Below are 7503 nucleotides of genomic sequence, written 5' to 3' on the forward strand. Positions count from 1 at the left end.
CAACACAGCAAGCGACTCTCCCAGAACATTTAGTCGGCTCCTCTGTTCAACACCCTGCACTGGTGCCCCACCTGCAGAGTAGAGGCTGAAGTCCCTGTAACCGCAGACCAGGCCACTTCCGGTCTGCCCCCACAGCCCTGTGTCCTCCAATCTCCTCTCCTGCCCCTCCCTGCTCTCTCCTTTTGCCCCTCGAACACGCCAGGCAGTTCTCACCTCAGGGCCTTTGCACTTGCCATATCCTCTACCTGGATGTCAGCATGTATCTCTCCCTCATCTCCTTCAAGTCTGTGTTCAAATGCCGCCTTTTCACCATGCCCCTTTCTGACCCAGACGCTATGTAGAACTATAACTCCCTCCCCCACAGACATATCGCTTCCCAACCTGCCATGACTTTGAATTGTTCCTTGTGTGTCTGCCTCGCTGGAGTGTGAGTTCCATGAGGGCAGGGACCTTCATGTTCTGTTCATGAGGCCTCTCCAGCGCTAGCACAGTGCCTGGCACTGAGAAGGTACACACTAAATGTTTGTCAAATCAATGAATGACTAAATGCTGACATCTTATATATTTTCGTTAAGCCCTGCATCAGACTGTCTGGGGTCACCTAGATCAACCCCTTTGCTTTCCAGAAAGGGAGACCGAGGTTAAAGAGGTGAACTGACCTCCAGGGTCATATGGAGAACTGGATGCAGGCATAAGCTCCAGGAAACAGAGCCCGGAGGAGAAACAAGAGGAGCGAGAGTGGCCAGGCTCAGGACCTGTGTCAATCCAAGTCAGACGACATCCCGCTACTGGAGCCTCCCTGCAGCCCTGTCCCCCACCCGCTCAACAGGAACAAGCATGGCCTGGTAACCTCTGCCCTCCAGCAGAGGTGGAGTCCAGGCTGAGTGGGCAGCAGAAGACAGTCCTCAAAGATGGCTTTAAGGGGCGGGGTCCCAGAGCTCAGACGCCACTTTCTCAAAATTCGAGGCCGCCCCTCTCCTTGGCAGACATTGGCACCCAAGCAATCAGAGCCAGGTGCTTCCAGGGGCTTTCCGTGAGTCCTTGCAAACTCTGTCCTCAGGCCTGTGTGGTGGGGGGGCCTGGAACAAAAGGAAGCTTTCTGTACCTTGTCCCCAGAAAGGGAGAAAATGCCCCTTGGCCTATAGCCAGGTAACTGATTTTCCAAAGATGTCATATTTTGTTCAGGGCTTTCAAAGCATGCAGGGGCTAAACCTGGCACTGTGGACTTCTCTGTGTGCCATTCATTCAACAAACATTGTGACCACTAGGCGAGGCTCTGCAATTCAGCACTGACGGGACATGGTCCCAGCCCTCAGAAGCCCACTGTCCCTGCATATAACCCAGTGAGTCAGCCTGGTGTCCCAGCCCTCCTACCCACCGCACCCTACACACCCCATTCCCACCTAACGCCATACCCAGGCAGGTGCTCCCCACCACTCTTCAAGGCAGGAAGAGCAGTGATAGCGACCCCAGGTGACAGAAAAGCAGAGGCCCATGTAGACCCGAGGTTGTGTGGGGAGTTACTAGCAGAGCCAGGGCCAGAATCGGGTTTCCAACCCTGGACCCAAGGCTCTTTCAGTTGCTGGAGAAGAGCGCCCTCTCTTGGAAGACTAACGATGTGGACAAAGAAGCAAAAGACATAAAGAAGGCAGGGGTCAGGTTTCCTATCTAACAGTACGTGGACTTATTTAACTTTCCACCCTTCCATCCACTCTCCAGACAGACATCTGTGGAGCCCTACTTGTGCCAGGCAGGTTTTGGGCATTGGGGTTTCAGAGATGAGCCCTTGCACAGCGGAACAGATATGAGCATCAGAAAGAGGCACCTCTGGTGACAACCACAACCCTGGCAAAGAGCACAGAGGCAGGGTCTCAGTTGATGAAGTATGTGCTAGAGGGATGCTCAGGTTGAGATTTAAACCATTCCCAAGCAACTGAAAATTCCCAGCCTAATGGTACACACTTAGAAACCAAGCTTGGTACACTATAGGTATTCGATAGATGCTTGCTGTTGAACAAACCAGAAAAGTACCCCCCAAGGACAGAAATTATTTCAGCTCAGCCTTACAATGGGATCGAGGGGAAAGCAAGAGAGGTCTCAGAAGCTGAGGACATGTTCACCCCCACACACACACACACCCACACCCACACACACATACGCACAAACAGAGTCTCTATTTTGGCAGCCAATCACCAGCCCACTGATTTTATTTTGGGCCAGGTGTAAAAGAGCCTTGGGAAGAAACCCTTTCCTTCTGCCATATTTTATGTGACAGCTCACAGCATTCCAGGGCTGCTCTAATTGCACAGCCTGGGCCCTGGAGACATATCACCTACTGGAATGAAGTCTCCAGGGAACAACCCTGGCCAAGCCAGAGTCTTGGAGAGACAGAGAGACCCTAGCTGGCGCTCAGAAGCAGAGCTCTCTCACTTTATATTTTCCTTAGGATAATAACCTTAGTCCTTGGGACACTGAGCTGGATCTCTTTGACCTCTCAGCAACTCTGCATGAACCCAGGGCGGTACATGCAGTAGGGGCAGGTGGCTTCCTTGCCAACCCTTCCTTTTTCTACCACAACAAAATTGCCCTCCTGTGTTGTGGCCATCATGGTAGAGGAAAAGGAACACGGGCTGAGGAGTTGGGAGACAGGTTCTGGTTCTGCCTCTGGTTGGTCATAAAACTGTATTAAGCTTCGGTGTCTTCTTCAGCAAAATAGGTCTAAAAACCCACCCTCGTCTCCTCACCAACTGCTCTGAGGATGAGATGAGACAAAAGGTAAGTTCTTAGAAAACTCAAAAAGTATTGCTCAGGGTTAAAGTATTGCAGTCTTTATAAAAGAAATCTCAGTCTGAGAACAAAAGACATTTTACTCTCTCCGTGTGACTACCTTCACCTCAACTTTCCTTCAAACTCTTTCTGAAGGGACAGGCAGGAGGCACATTAGACTGTTTTAAATACAAAACACGAAGATTAATGTCACCAGCCAACGCCAAGGAAAAGTGCCTCTGACATTAACAATTCTAACGGGGCTTATTCCAGCAGCCCTGACCTTGATTTCTGTCACAATATTTTCCCTTTCCAGGCTCGGCAGGAAACAACTAATTTACCTGATGGTGCTGCCAGTGTGGGCTGCTGACCATTTCGGATTCTCCTCAGCCAGGGGCCCAGCCTTCTCACCTCTATCCCAACCTCATGGAGTGGCTTAGTTCAGAGGGTTTTTTCTTTTTCTTTCTTTTTTCCTTTTGAGGCTGTTCTTTTAAATGCCATGAGTATTCTGGCCTCCTCATACACATTGGGTGATGAGGTCCTGACTCCATTTCATGAATGCTCTAAATCAGCAGTCCCCAATATTTTTGGCACCAGGGACCGGTGCTCCTATGAGAATCTAATGCCTGATGACCTGAGGTGGAGCTGAGGTGGTGATGTGCTGGGGAGCGGCTGCAAACACAGATGAAGCTTCACTCGCTTGCCTCCTGCTGTGTGGCACGGTTCCTAACAGGCCACAGACTATTACCTGTCCATGGCCCGGGGGTTGGGGACTCTGCTCTAAAGAACGGAGGAGGTATCACTAGGCTGCAGTTCCCAGAGGCTGGGCAGCCTGCGAGAGGTCTAGGCAGAGGGAGGGGCCAAGACTATTACATCAGGGAAGGGCCGTCTCTATGGAAAATGTGTGTGTGGGTTTGGTACCATATCCTGTCCACAAAACGCCCCTCCACGCTATACCCATGGCCGGGATCTGAAATGTATTCTTATCCTCTGGTCCTCTCTCCCCTAATGGGAATGGGAATACAAAAGCAAGTATCGTGGTTTCTAGTTCTTATTTTTACCTGCAGTGGGGCTTGAGGTGGGCAGGGCCTGAAACTGTGCCTTTTCCTCCTTGGGAGGCAGTGCGGCACACTGAAGAGGGCCTGATCTGGGACTTGGATCCTGGGGTCTCGTTCTCCTCCTGCCATCTGCCAGCTGTGTGTTTGTGGGCAAGCCCCGTGCTTCCCTTGCTCAAATGCAAAAATGGTGAGAGCATTACAGCCTGTTCTTCGTCAGGCGCAAGCACAGAGTGAGGGTTGACCGAGACTGTGCATGTGAAAAGGTATTGTCGGTCCAGTGTCAGCACCGCTTAGGCTGGTTCTGAGATGCCTCAGGAGATATTAGGACACTTCTGGCTTCCCTCTAGGAGCCCCTCTGTCTTCCTTCCCCAGCCTGCCCCTGCCCCCGTCACCCAGACCCTCATCTAGTCTGGTCTGGTTCCTTGCTGCAGGAGCGCTGGGGCTCACCGAATCGAACATCTTTCCCCCGAACTTCAGAGAAGCACCTCCCAAACATCTGAAGATGGGTAAATCAAGGGAAAAGCCAGCACTGGACCCACCTCCTGCCCCGCTGCACCTCGGGGAAGCTCTCTTCCTAGCAGTATTAATGCAGAGGGATTGAGAGAGTCAGTATATCACCATTTTTCAAATCCCCAATGAAATAAGGATCCAGGAGATGACCACCAGTGTCTGACAGGTGACAAGAGAGACCAGAAGACCTGCCATGCCCCCATGGAGCACACAGCACCATCCCTGACTACTCAGCCAAAAACAGAGCTGGATCTGACCAAGCCTCTGGCTCAGGAAGCACAAGGACTGCGGCTCGGGCTGAGCTAAACCCAGGGGTGCAACTGGCAAGATCCAGATGCGGAACGCCCAGTAAGACAACTGGATTACCTCAGCAAATAGTCTTTGGGAGAAGGAGATTCAACCAACTTAAGGGCTACATCAACCAAATGCAATTTGTGGATCTTGTGTGGATCCTGGTCCAGCTACAAAAAGACTTTATGACACCAATGAGAGCATCTAAACGCTGATGAGGTATTGGATGATGACGATGAGAAATTTATTGTTGTTTTAGGTGTGATAATGGCGTTACGATGATCTTTTTTAAAAGATCCCCCTTCTTTAAGGTATGTGCTGAAATATTTACAGAAGAAATAACATGAGGTACGGGGACCTGCTTCAAATAACGCAGTGGGGCAGGGGACTGTGAGGGAAGGTAGAGGGGATTTTGATGAAATAGGACTGGCCCTGATTGGTAATTCCTGAAGCTGGGAGGTGGACAAACAAGGGTTCATAAAATTATTCTCCCTGCTTTGAAATTCTGTTTGAAATTTTCCAAAATAATTTTTTGAAAAACTAAGTTTCTCTTTCAACTCAGTCAACAATATTACTTTTAAGAATCAGCCCACAGAAATAATCCACGCGGATGAAAGAGCAACATGCACTATGAGAACAGGAAGCAATCTAAAGGGCCACATCTATAGCAGCAGCACGTGACACTAGGGCACTTCTGCTTGACTCCATATTACACCAACATTAAATACATTGATGTAAAGGTTCTTCAACAAACAGGATAAAACACCGTGAGCTGTAATTATTTATTAATTTGCATCTCCTCCTCCTACTAGAATGTGAACTCAGTGAAACTTCATCCACTGGTCCATCCCCAGACAGGGTAGGTGACCACTAAGCACGTGCTGGCTGAGCACGTCTTTAAACTGGTGAATGTCATCCAGGTGAACAAGCAGGACAGCCTGTGCACTCACGATTACACCTGTGAGAGAAAGTGTGTGCGAGTGCACAAAGGCCCGAAAGAAAAAGGCAAACATGACAGCATTGCTGGGCTGCCAGCAGTCTGGGAGACTGGGCAGGTGTCTAATGTCATCTCTATAACAACAAACAAGCTACACACGGTCCTCTTCCCTGTGTGGAACCTTACCACGCAGATGAGATTTATGCATATTCTGAACCCTCCTTTCTGATCCACAACAGAGAAGTGACCTCTAAATTCTCCCACTCCTCTCTGCTTAGGGCCCTGAAATAGTTTTATTGCTGGAAGAAGCACAAACGCCAAGTTCCAGGGGCTGTTTTCTTAATTGCTTATTATTAAAGGGTAAGTTGACTACTGGACCTGGTGGGGGCCACGAAAGGGAAACTCACTGACTGGGGACTCGGTGGTGGCGGGGGGAGTGGAGCAGGAAGCCAAGGAGCCACGTGCTGTTGAGGGCTTCAGAATCCCAAGGCTGTGGACAGCTGGGAGGAAAACTTCAGATGAGCAGAATGTGGACTGGGCCTGGAATGTTCCTAGGGAAATGAGCTAATGGGAGTGATAAACTCCGCTCGAGCCTGGTTTCAGGTCCATTTCCATTCAGAGGGTCCAGGGCGCCAACCAGGCAAACAAGTGTCACCTGCACACCCAGGCCTGCTCTGAGCAGACAACTGGAAAGCCCCTGGGGACTTCCAGTTTGAAACCAGAGGGCAGGGGTTTAATGAGTAAACAGCCAGATACCAGGGATGAGACACAGCTGCCAATTTCCAGAGGGGTCAGTCCATCAGAAGGAAAGGGTAGAGGGAGCAGCTGCCTTCTGGAGCCTCAGCCCACTAGGGCAGCATGGACTGAGACCTCAGGTCAGAGGCAACGTGCTCAGGGCAGGGGCTCGGGCTGCAAGTGAGGACCTTTGCCTCTCATCCCTGCTCTGCCAGCAGCTGAGGGACCTGGGCAACCCACTCTCCCGCTCATCTGTAAAGAAAGGGGTCGTGTGCTCTCTAAGTCCCTTTAGCACTAAATCTTTGGGTCTGTACAGGGGTTTTGAAGCTCAGAGGAACATCACAGGACACCGGCCCTACAATGATTGTGGGAACCTTCCCACGTGTTGAGCACTTACTGTGCATCAGCCAAGCCCTGTGCTTCTAATCCCTCATGTCCTTCCCCCACACAGCCCTGCCAGGGAAGTGGCAGGTGGGAACATAGTGGTCAGAGAAGATAAGGACAGCACTGTCAGAACCCAGCTCCCTCCAACTCCCATATCCATGTTACTGCCACCTACCTATCAGCCTGGAACAATCTAAGCTGCTTCCTTCCCATCTACACAGGGATTGATGCTGGGCCGTGTCAACCATGATAAAGTCCACACACACACGCTGAGTTGGCCAAATGCCCCTTCTACTCGAGGCAGCTGGGACAGCTTAGATCACTGTGACCTTAGGGAGGACATTGACTCTGGGTCCAGCCAGGCCAGGCGAGTGCAGGATGATCTTGGAAGAGGCATTCTGCCTTTCTGCTTAAAGGAGACAGTGATCTAGTCGCCAAAAGCTATGATTCCCAAATCCAGGTCCTTGACCAGTTTCACAGGTCCACAGGAATTTAGAAATATAAAACTTTTCAAGGACTGTCCTCTAGTCTGACATAATACCCACTCTACTTTTCTGGTACTAAAATATGCCTTCTTTTATGAAACGCCGATCATATAGGTTTTATAATTTTTGCTTCTTTCTTTCCTCCTTTCTTTAAAATGGACACATTTAACAAGGTTACACACTGGCAATCCTAGAAAGAACCTTCTCTTTTTTAAATTGGTCTGTGAAATCCCAAATGAGATTGAGGTCACTTTTAATTCTTTGTTTTCTAATGGCACTTCCAGGAGTTCATGATTAGATGACCTCTAAGATTAGTGTCCTTATAATAATACCAGAG

At 50.0% G+C, this 7503-nt stretch overlaps 1 protein-coding gene across 1 annotated transcript in view; it reads right to left on the bottom strand.

Moving 5' to 3' along the window:
* The window catches only part of PALD1 (phosphatase domain containing, paladin 1), a 73572-nt gene that overhangs the window by 8718 nt on the left and 57351 nt on the right, over positions 1-7503 (bottom strand). The window lies entirely within an intron of this gene.

Source organism: Pteropus alecto, unplaced genomic scaffold (genome assembly GCF_000325575.1).
Source record: "Pteropus alecto unplaced genomic scaffold, ASM32557v1 scaffold155, whole genome shotgun sequence".
Lineage (NCBI taxonomy): Eukaryota > Metazoa > Chordata > Mammalia > Chiroptera > Pteropodidae > Pteropus > Pteropus alecto.